This window comes from Lottia gigantea, assembly GCF_000327385.1.
Source record: "Lottia gigantea unplaced genomic scaffold LOTGIsca_229, whole genome shotgun sequence".
NCBI lineage: Eukaryota > Metazoa > Mollusca > Gastropoda > Lottiidae > Lottia > Lottia gigantea.
The window spans coordinates 102,729-115,340 of NW_008708637.1; positions in this window are offsets into that span (position 1 = coordinate 102,729).

Here is a 12,612-nt window from a genome sequence, read left to right on the forward strand (position 1 = left end):
TAATTAGCCATTTAACAAAATAATCTAAAAAAGCCTTTCATTATTGGTCAGATTGGCAATACAGCCAAATGTGTTATCAGATTACACATAATTTCTTATCTGATAACACATAATTATTACTATGATAACACATAATTAGCCATTGAAAAAATAAGCTGGTATAAGTAAGAAAAATTGCTCTATTTAAGAGACATATTTCACTTAAAACCAAGCTTAAAATCATAACTTCATCTGATTGGTCACTTATTGTAATTAGATTTTAAGTCGATTTTTCAACCAATCGCATGACAGCATAAAACTGGATTTAATCTAAGTTAAGATTTGAAAATAAGGTTTAACTTAATTCAACCAAATTGATTCAGAATTTCACCAATTGCACCCTGCATGGTGTTGCATCTGTTTTTGACAAAATTGTAGGTCCAATTTTCTGGATAAAGAAGACTAAACTGTACTCTAAAATTGAAAACCTTACGATAACTGATAGACTTGGCATTTCTATTGGACAAGGCCACTCAAAATATCAGTTTTGGAAAGAATTGGACATCCAGTCTCTGAGTAAAAACCCTAGACTAAACTGTACTCTAAAATTGAAAACCTTACGATAACTGATAGACTTGGCATTTCTATTGGACAAGGCCACTCAAAATATCAGTTTTGGAAAGAATTGGACATCCAGTCTCTGAGTAAAAACCCTAGACTAAACTGTACTCTAAAATTGAAAACCTTATGATAACTGATAGACTTGGCATTTCTATTGGACAAGGCCACTCAAAATATCAGTTTTGGAAAGAATTGGACAGCCAGCCTCTGAGTAAAAACCCTAGACTAAACTGTACTCTAAAATTGAAAACCTTATGATAACTGATAGACTTGGCATTTCTATTGGACTAGGCCACTATAAATATATCTTGAAAGTTCATCGCTAAATTGCCAATAAAATTTCATGTTGAAAATCTTCGATTGGGGTTGGCCTAGACGTGTATTAAAAAATCAATCGTGATAAACATCAACTCGTTATTGGCTAAAAAAAATGGCGGGCTGGAGAACTATATTCTGACTATGGAGGGTTATATATGGAATCAGTAATGAGGTCACTTGTCAATACATTGGAAAGTTTTTCTAATTGATGAGAAAGTGATGTAGTGATACGATTCCGAGCGTAAAATGAAATTGATTTGTGGGATTTAACCCTGCTCTAGTTTTAAAATTGATTTGGCTTTCGAGTCCATTTTTTTTTTAATCAGCAAGCCGATTTTTTTGTGTGTTGACGTGTTGTGGAAGGTTTGAATAAGCTGAAAAGAATTTGCTAAAAGGAGTAATTTTTTTTTTTAAGCAGACGTCAATGCCAAATATAGAAGTGTCGCAACAATTTGTCCAGTTCTTACAAAAAATAAAAATGATCCAAAAGCCAAAAAAGAAAAAAGGGATTTGAAAAAGAACAGGCAATGCCATGCAGTGTGCAATGAGGGAAACTAACCAAAGCCTTGATGTTTCCTTCAGATGACTGAACACTTTTGACTTTTGTTTTGCCTCCATTAAAGGGGTTTTCTAATCGCAAAATATGCATGTATCACATAAGGACTTTGTGATAAGTGACATCATCAAACACTTAGTTTTAGTGGAATTGCAGGAACCACAGACGTCTGATTGAAAATTGGAATGGTGTAAATTGATGCTATCAGTGTCCCTGATACTCATAAAAATTTAGAAAACCTCTTTACAATCACAATTTTTAGTTCTACCTTTTCTTATGTTTTAATACAAAATTCATAACCAAATTTAGACATGATTAACAAAGATGGCCGAATTAACCGCTTGGCTAATAATTTTGCCCACCCTCGAACATTGCGTATTATTTATACATTTTCTACAACTCAGTTCACAGTTGGAAAAATCACTCCTCGTAAATAGGTCAATGTGGTTTTTATTCTTTTCCCCTACTGAGAGAATTTTCTCCCTCTAGCCGTCAGTTTTCAAGTATAACTTTAGATATTGGACCAGTCTGAAGCTGAGGGGGTTAGACTGATAATGAGGGGACAGCGAGGTTGAGATTCTCAATGCAGAGTGCGATAGCGCCATGGGGCTAAAGAATTTATGGCAGTTCTCCCCTTGAAAAATGTTACAAATAAAATTGATTCAGTGAATTCTGACACATATTTTGGGCCAAAAACGTATTAAATTACATTTGAAATTTCTTAGAAATGAAGTAGGGGGTACAAAAAATATTTTGGGGGTGACACAATGCCCCCTGGCCTTAACCCCTCACTGTTGTCAACACTGAGATGCTATTTGTGTAATTTTAAGTTATCTTTAGCTCTTTTAAAAACCAAGTTTAAAACACACAACTGAGAAACTATGGCACACCAGGAAGTAAAATGTTCAGACTAAAAAATGTACTCATAAAATTTGAACCACTAAAAGTAGAAACTCAGAGTGCTATTTTAAATTACCCATAGCTCTTTTAAAAAACTGAACCAAAAGACAAAACTGAGAAACTATGGCACACCAGGAAGTAAAATGTTCAGACTAAAAAATTGCACTCACAAAAGTTGAACCACTAAAACTAAGAACTCAGAGTGCTATTTTAACAGACTGGTAATTGGTCTTTTTATATATTCGTGGAGTATGGTGAAACACTTAGCAACCATTTTATTCTTGTAAACATAGAGTTGGAATTTTATAATTGTAACCTAAAAATTCCCTAGCAACCAAGTGGTTTTTAAAGATACAGTAGGTCATTGGTTTCAAAAAAACTAGGTTAGAATTTTAACGGATATTTTTAGGGCTTTTTTGGGCAAAAAAATGTCTAGTCGTTCGAATGGGACAATCAATTGAGGCCTCGTGTGCTACAGGCTGTGCACGTTAAAGATCCCACGATACTTGGAAATCGAAAAAGAGCAGGCTAATGCCGATGTCCTGGCAAAATTTCCCTCATTGCACACTGCATGGCGTTGCCCATCTTCAGGGCAGAACTTGTAAGAGAGAAACAACTATATTTTACAATGATAACAACTTAGGCTCACGAGGATCCCTTCTACCAACTGGTCCTTGACTAAACCTCTTGGCATTGATCTCTCCCAGATTATCTGTACACATTTACAGCTGGGTTGACTGGAATAATGAGGATCCTTTCTACAAGCTGGTCCTTGACCAAACCTCTTGGTATTGATCTTTCCTGGATTATCTGTACCCATTTACAGCTGGGTTGACTGGAATAATGAGGAAAGATGACTTCCACACGCCTATCGAGATCTGAACCAACGCTCTAACCGTCTGTTCTTTCGAACTTCTCAAAGAAGGACGCTCAACTCAATTCATTCCGAATATCAAAATGGCAGTAGCCATCTGTCATTCGCTTTAAACATACTGAGTCCCTCATCATCTTTGAAAAATCAATCGAAAATCAAAATTTACAACAAATATGTCGTGAAAACGTGTTGCCCATAAGAAAATCTTTCAGAGCTGACACAATCATTTCAAGAATGTATGCGTTGAAAAGATTCGAAAAAAAAATGGTACACAAATTTTACGTTATTATGGTGGAAGATATATTTAATAATAAAACACAAAGTTCTTTTAGAATACTTGTATCAGCTGGTAAAGTTACAGCTGTGCAGCTTCAAAAGAAAGTTTCGACATATCAATAAAACAGTTAATGATTTTGACTATTTTGAGTTTATACTGCTGATGTCAAGGAGAAAATTGACATATCAAAACAATGTTACATAAGAAATATACTGCTGGTGTCAAGGAGAAAATTGACATATCAAAACAATGTCACATAAGAAATATACTGCTGGTGTCAAGGAGAAAATTGACATATCAAAACAATGTTACATAAGAAATATACTGCTGATGTCAAGGAGAAAACTGACATATCAAAAACAATGTTTTTATGATGCCATCTTTCTGTCTTTCTTGTGATTTGACATTTTAAGTTAGATATTTACCAGTTGACATATCAAAATATCCTCACAGCTGCACATAAAAAATAGGTTGCTTATGTCAAGGAGAAAACTGACATATCAAAACAATGTCTTAAAATGTCAATTCCTGGCAGAACATCACAAGAAAGACTGCAAGACGGTAATTACTGATATTTACCAGCTGGCATATCAAAACAATGTCACAGCTGCACTTAAAAAATTTCAAAACAATTTACTTAAAATACTTCAATTGCAGCTGCCTTTCACAATAATAAATCTGACATATTTACTGACATATCAAAACAATAGTGTTTCAGCTTCCATAAATCTGACATATCAAAACGAAATACTTAGAAGTTTACTTATATTGCGGTTGCCATTCACATGAAGAATTCTGGCATATATACTTATTTTTACCGACATATCAAAAGCATTCATTTCGCAGCTGCAAAAAATCTGACATATCAAAACGAAATACTTTTGTGTTAACTCATATTGCAGCTGCAAATCACAAGAAGAAATCTGACATATTAACTTACTTTACCGACATATCAAAAGCATTCATTTCGCAGCTGCAAAAAATCTGACATATCAAAACGAAATACTTTGGTGTTAATTCATATTGCAGCTGCAAATCACAAGAAGAAATCTGACATATTAACTTACTTTACCGACATATCAAAACCATTCATTTTGCAGCTGCAAAATCTGAAGTAGAGATTTGACCAAGTACTTGTTACTGATGAAAAAGTTTTAAATTTAGATTTAAACTAAACAAAGCGTTTTTAAAATATTAATCAAGTAAAGCCATCATAAACAGTTTCACTGTTTGCAGTTTGAATGTTTATAAAATTAAATATTAAAGGGACAGTTGCGCCATATTTTTCACCAATCATATTAAATCTCAGAAACGGAATTTTTTAGCTAAGTCAATCAGTAATAGTATTCTCAGCTCACCGTCAAAATTTGAGCCTTCAAATCCATGGTGTACAGAATTATCTACGTTTGAAAGTTAAAATGATGACTCGTCAAGTTAAGATACTCTGTGATATATAGAAAAGACATCTATAGAAATAGGAAAAGAAATTCCCAGTTTGAGATATTTTTAAAGGAATTATGAGATTTTTGTACATTTCTAGTACTTCTGAAGATTATTTACATATATTTAAGATTCAAATCAAATCCCCAAAATTGTGAACCTGTGTTATGATAGAAACATGTTTTATTCTGACAGCTTTTCTCTTTGAAGTTTTTTTCTTAAAAGATACCATCTTGTTGTGTGGGGGTCTGTGAATTATTGGGTGAGGGGCCTCAACAGGGCCATAGAATTATCAAGGGGGCTCATCATTAAAAAACCCAAGGAAATTTTCAGGTTTGGCACGAGGGCAGTCTCGATATAAGTTGACTTAAGGCATGGCCTCCCCTGAAGTACCACTTAAGAGCTTATCTCATGCTGCTGACACATGTTTCAGATACACAATCCTCATCAGGACAGCTAGTTTTGGAACTGGATATTTTACAAGACTTAGCAAACTTTATGAACAGGAGCCAAAATGAACAACCAGAATATTCTTGTTCAAAGACTAACAACTTATTGGTAATTGATTAGAGCTTATCTCATGATGCTGACACATGTTTCAGATACACAATCCTCATCAGGACAGCTAGTTTTAAGCAAATGAGTTTTAAACACTATTTATTAACGACATTTTGGTCTCTTTTCAGGTTTACAGAGAGAAACCAAAATTCTTAGCGAAATTCACATTGTCAAGCCCTTGCTAAGGTAAGATTTTTTCGAAATTTTTTTCAATAAAATATTTTTATCTCAAAGACTTTATTTTCTTTGATGGAACTATCCTGCAAATATATATTCCAAGAGTTTTTCTTGAATTCCAACTGTGTTATTTTGTGAAATTTTGGGGCTAAGATTGGTTCTCTTTAATTTGGAATGATTCTGTAATTCTTCAGGAATATTTTCAAAGAGTTTAAAAGAAATTCACGATGGTGTTGATGGAATCAACTAAGTAATTTTCAGAATTATTTGAGAATTTCGATTCCACTAAAATTTTCAGTTATCCCAAGACTTTCCTATCTTTGGTTATTGAGTTTGGAATTATCCTGCAAATCTTCAGGAATATTTTCAAAGAGTTTAAACCGTATTAACATTTTTAATGAAGTTATGCAAGTCAGAATTTTTTTGGAATCGTTCAGTTCTATTAAAATTTACAGTTACTCTTAAAACTATCCTCTCTTTGACATGGTTCCTTAGTTAGGAATAATCCTGCAAATCTCCAGGAACTAGCAGATAAATTAATCCTAAGTCACAAATCTCAAAATTAGTCAAGTCAAACAAATTAAGTCATTTAGTAAAAGCTAACCGATTCGGTAGTCTATCTGACAAAAAATTGGTACCGAATTCACCATTCCTTGAGTCGGAATCCATCCTGAAAATTTGCAGGAATAATCTCAGAGCAAGTGACACTTGACAGTGAGAAATCAAGTAAGCCAGTATCTATTTAAATGGCGCCTGCTTCCGTCAATGAAACACGACTCCAAGACACGGGAGAAAATAACAAGCACTTACCTTCGAAAAAAGCTGACCAAGATTACAATACTCCTTTCCGATCCAATTCAATAATTCACATGAAATATCCAATCAGACGACGAATTAGAAATTCAACTACGTTATAATCCCGGGAAAATAAGTGTGGTATATGAGCAATAACGCCCGGCCTGCTATTTCTTACTATATGATATATATAATGAACATCCATTTTTCACTGAACACACTCGATTTCGACGCTGGAAAACCATTCCCACCGACTAAACTACCAGCGAAGCGATCAATGCCATTCCGCTAGTTCTGCCACTATACAGAGAGATCAGTCCATTCCTGCAATAGATGGAATCAAAGTGAGGGGTGAGAGGTGGTTCGATTGGATTTCTCCCGACATCGATTGTCAGGAACTGGCGGACGAGTCCACGCGTGGCATCACCCGCCAGTGTGTGTTTTGCTTGTTGACAATTTATTAGCGCAGTTCTTAAGCTCGATACACTGTGTTTTCTATATGGCATTATACTGGCTATTGGAATACGTTTAATGCCAAGGGCGCCGTTCGATTCTTTGAGCAAGGCGTAAGTGTAAGGGAGGGGGGGGGGGGGGCGTCACACCGCAAGTTTCAGTTCAACCCAGATCTTTTTTCGCAAAAAAATGGCAAGATCGCGAAAGCATGTATTGAACAGAGCGCCGATGGATTCATTTATCAACAGGGACGGGGGAGGGATGGCAGGGGGTGTCTTCTCCTCAAATCACGGCGGGTCCCGTCTTAATTGAATTCAGATTCGTCATTATTTTGGCCAAATTTCTCCACCTCGAAATACGGCAGGTTCCTCTTCAATTTCTAAGGTTCGTCATTTTTTCGAGGACAAATTCTAGCCCCTAGAAGTATTGTTGTGACAAGTGGTCGACAGTAAGCGCCTTTCCATATCTCGAGCAGTACGCAGTGGTCTCCTCTGGGATCCTCAACTCACCAACAAGTTCAGCAGGACGTCCAACGCCATCCTAAAGGACTTGACGTTTCAACGTCCCCAATTTTATCATTTTTCATAGGAATTGCTCCAGAGACCCCCGAGTGGTCGACCGTTAGCGCCTTTCCATACCTCGAGCAGTACGCAATGATCTCCTCTGGAATCCTCAACTCACTAACAAGTACACCAGGACGTCCAACGCCATCCTAAAGGACTTGACGTTTCTACGTCATCAATTTTATCATTTTTCAAAGGAATTGTCCCAGGCAGAGTATGCTTACTCTTCTAGACACCTGATACCACTGTTCATTTTGAAATACTTACTCACTTATGATTGATATACTTCCTCATATAAGCGGTTGTGACAGGCAGAGTATGCTTACTCTTCTAGACACCTGATACCACTGTTCATTTTGAAATACTTACTCACTTATAATTGATATACTTCCTCATGTGAAAAGTTCATTAGCTGCTACCAAAGTTTCGCCAATATGTTGTTTTGGATTTCGAGTTTCGTTTTGCTGTTTGGATCGTTAGTACTTGGTATACGATATATTCATATGCGATACCGTATATATGTATATAAATGTAGAGGCCTATATTATTATTTATTCATCGCGGCGACAGCTGGCGCTAACAACAAATTAATTTTCCCTTAATCCGTCTTATAGGTCATTATTAACGCTATGCTATACTTAATGTTATTATAACGTCTTACGTAACCCTCGGCCGTTGCTTCTGTGCATTCCTGGATGATTCTATGGAATTACATTTTTTTTTTTCAATTTATGCAATCTTAAAGGGATTATAGAGAGGGTTTCTTAATTTTTTTTATGTGTATCAGGGACACTGATAGTATCAATTTACACCATTCTAATTTTCAATCAGACGTCTGTGGTTCCTGTAATTCCACTAAAACTAAATGTTTGATGACGTCACTAATCACGAAAGGCCTTGTGTGATAAAGCATATTTCATCAAGGCGACATTGACCGCATGTTTACAAAGCATTCTGGGCAAAAATACAATGCGATCATATCACTACATAATGAAAAATGTGATGTGAGATTCGTCACGACGTCGACCTTGACCGCACGTTCACAAAGCTTTGCACGCACGAATACCACAATACGTTGGCCTCTGGAAGTCTTCATTGTACAACAATGTATTTAAGTAAGTAATTGAAGACGAGAAAGAAAAACACCGTCCCTATTCCATTGAACTGTCAATAACTTGACGAATACCACTTTACATTTGTTAGATCTTCGATCGCCCAGTCCCTTCTTACACTAACATTATCACAAGGAGGAAGGATGACAGTGGCTACATTTGTACAAATTCAATTAACTCAGTGCTCGTGTCTATCAATTACTAGTTTGGAACGTCCAGACGTTCTTGTGTGAAATTCCCGACGTGACAATGTCCACTGGTATCTATTGAAATGAAGGTTCTCCATAAATTTGATTCCATTATCTTAATTTTTTTTTTTTTTGCTTAAAATTTATTGACAACCAATTCAGCCTAAAAGCATCGCAAGACAAACACGACTTTTTATGCAAATTTCAGCTTTTGTATTGATTAGCTGACAAAATTCTGACGGAGTCTTGAAACTATTGATAAGCTGACACTATTTAAACTAGTGTTGTTGGACTGACAGTTTCTGAGTTTGGCTGAAACTTGAAACTATTGATTAGCTGACACTATGTTTATTTTATTTTGAAACTTTTGATAAGCTGACACTCTTTTGAAACTATTGATAAACTGACAGTATTTTGACACTATTGATTAGCTGACACTCTTTTGAAACTATAAATAAGATGACAATATTATGACATTGTTTTGTTACTATTGATAATCTGACACTCTTTTGAAACTATTGATAAGCTGACACTCTTTTGAAACTATTGATAAGCTGACACTATTTTGAAACTATTGATAAGCTGACACTATTTTGAAACTATTGATAAGCTGACAGTATTTTAAATCTTTTGATAAGCTGACGCTATTTTTTAAATATTTACAAGCTGACAGTATTTCGAAAAATGAAACTATCAATAAGCTGGCAGTATTTTGAAAATATTGATAATCTGACACTATTTTGGAACTATTTTGGAACTTGATAGGCTGACACTATTTTGAAACTATTGGTAAGCTGACAATGTCTTGAAACTATTGATTTTCTGACCTGACCTTTGGATTGGGAAGTTTTGCAACGCGTTTTAGGAAGACACCCTTTATCTTATCTTGGACCCTCTTGGCTTTCAGGATCCTTTTGGAACCACTTTCGGAATTCCTTTCATTCATAAGAAAATGTTCCTTATTTCTATCTATAGAATTCCATCCAGATCCTGCCGTAATTTGGCGAACTCCTCGACGAACCTCGAACATTGACAATGTTGTAGACTGCAGACGTTAATCCAATAATTCCAACAACTAACTAATCCCCCGAGCTCCATGTTTATGAATTACCAAGTCAATAATGAGAAGACATCAGGTGTCCCGGAAAGACAAGCATCTGCTTAATCTCATTAAAAACTACCAGAATGAACGTAAAAATCCCATTGAAGAAATACGGTCCCTAGGGCTTTGTTAGCCAACATTTTCGTCATTGTCCGTTCGTGTTCGGTCATTTCCGTGAAAGGCATTACTTCCAACGGTCGATTTTGTTTTTATTTTGAATGAAAACAGAAGTTTCGGATTATAATCATTATCCAAAGACCATTAGACGACCACGAACCGCGTCTTTGTCGTTGTTTTGATTGAAAGCAGAAGTTTCGGATTAAGACGAGGAGAGAGTAAAAGGTTAAAGACGATGTAACCAGCTTGAATCCAATCCGCACTAATTCGGGTCATTATGTAGGGATTAGTCGGAGTTATATAATATGTTGACTGGTGATCTGGCCTATTGATTCCAGGATTAACCTAGCTTCTAGTCAAAGTGATTGCCAGAGTATCAGAGTTCCGAGTTCAATATTGGAATCAGAAAAGGGAACGTCGGAAAGGCACTGCTATACCTTTCTACGGTAGCGTGGTTCGCACTCCCCCGCTAGTTCAATGGGTACCACCGTTTCATTCCTTTCTACGGTAGCGTGGTTCGCACTCTCCCGCCAGTTCAATGGGCACCGACACGTCATTTCTTTTTACGGTAGCGTGGTTCGCACTCTCCCGCCAGTTCAATGGGTACCGACACGTCATTTCTTTCTACAGTAGCGTGGTTCGCACTCTCCCGCCAGTTCAATAGGCACCGACACGTCATTTCTTTCTACGGTAGCGTGGCATTTACTCCCCTACCAGTGTGATGGGCACCGCCGTGGCTCCGACCAATGTGTTATTAATGTCATCGACCACCGTGTTTAATGACACCATTAATAATATTAGAAGTAATATCTTGCCACACAATCTTATTATAATCTCATTTCACATGATATCTCGGACTTCAACCAAGTCAGTATTCAAATCAACGACTCGAGAATCGCGTGTAACAGGCCTCCATGGGAAACGTATTTACGTAAAGTCCTTTGGGAAGGCCATTGTGAATACCATGTATATATATATATATATTACTGGTAGCGCAGTACAGTATTAACATTAGCATCTTCATTTAAACCATGCAATATGCTTCCAGTCTTTGGACGTAAAACTCGATTCATTTGCGTCTAAACGCACATACATGTATATTACTACTAGTATAGTGCAGTACAGAACATTGTATAATACACGTCAAGTACGTTTTGTAGACGTAACCAAATTTAAAGCAGAAACGTTGGACGTAAAACTCAATTGTATCTGCGTCTATACGTACATGTAAAGTCTTGTAGACGTAGCCAAATTTGTATCAGTAAATTAAGTCGTAAGACTTCATTTCATTTGCGTCTAAACGGACGTAGTCAAATAAGGAGCAGAAATGTCGGATGTATAACTCCATTCCATTTGCGTTCAAACGTACGTACAAAGTGCATCGTCCATTGTGTCGATTTCGACTGCTTGTTTGCTACAGTTTGTGCACGCTATACAAAGTTACAACCACTGTCGTAAGTTACAAGCACCCTAACTGTTTGAGCTACGGCCACACTCATCTAGGCTATCACATACGCAATATATGGACCAATTATCCATGAAAAAATAGCTGAAGTTTTCACAAACGACTATATATATATAATTCTTTCTGTTTGACTAGAAACGTTCAGACGAAATTACACCCAAAAGTAAAGATATTTTCCACGTCTGCAAACAAATATGACGTCACAAGACGATATTAAACAGCGATTGTAGCAAAAAGATTAATTCCAAAGTTGAAATGAAATGTTTTGATTCAAAATATTGTAAAACGCTTTCAAGGGAACCGTTCCTGTAATATTTTCTTTTGAGTTCAAAGTTCAGAGTTCAAAGTTGAAGCTTCCTGGCGCTTGTCCTTGCTGATGAACAAGTTTCGTGGACTCTCTGAAAGAGAGTTTATCTTTAAACTGCTGAAATTCCAAAAGTACTGGCAAAATTTTCTTCATTGCACACAGTGTGGCATTGTTCGTCTTCTTTGATATTTTGTGATCTCGGCAAGTGCTTCTGTGAAAAGTATATACATATATATACATATTACTGCTGGTTCAAGAAGTATTAGCATTTGCATCTAAATGTTCTCGACCAGTGCTGCTGTGGAATGTATATATATACATATTACTGCTGGTGGAAGAAGGATTAACATTGGCATCTAAATGATCTCGACCAGTGCTGCTGTGGAATGTATATATATACATATTACTGCTGGTGGAAGAAGGATTAACATTGGCATCTAAATGATCTCGACCAGTGCTCTGTGGAATGTATATATATACACATTACTGCTGGTGGAAGAAGGATTAACATTGGCATCTAAATGATCTCGACCAGTGCTGCTGTGGAATGTATATATATACATATTACTGCTGGTGGAAGAAGGATTAACATTGGCATCTAAATGATCTCGACCAGTGCTCTGTGGAATGTATATATATACATATTACTGCTGGTGGAAGAAGGATTAACATTGGCATCTAAATGATCTCGACCAGTGCTCTGTGGAATGTAAATATACACATTACTGCTGGTGGAGGAAGTATTAACATTGGCATCTAAATGATCTCGACCAGTGCTCTGTGGAATGTATATATATACACATTACTGCT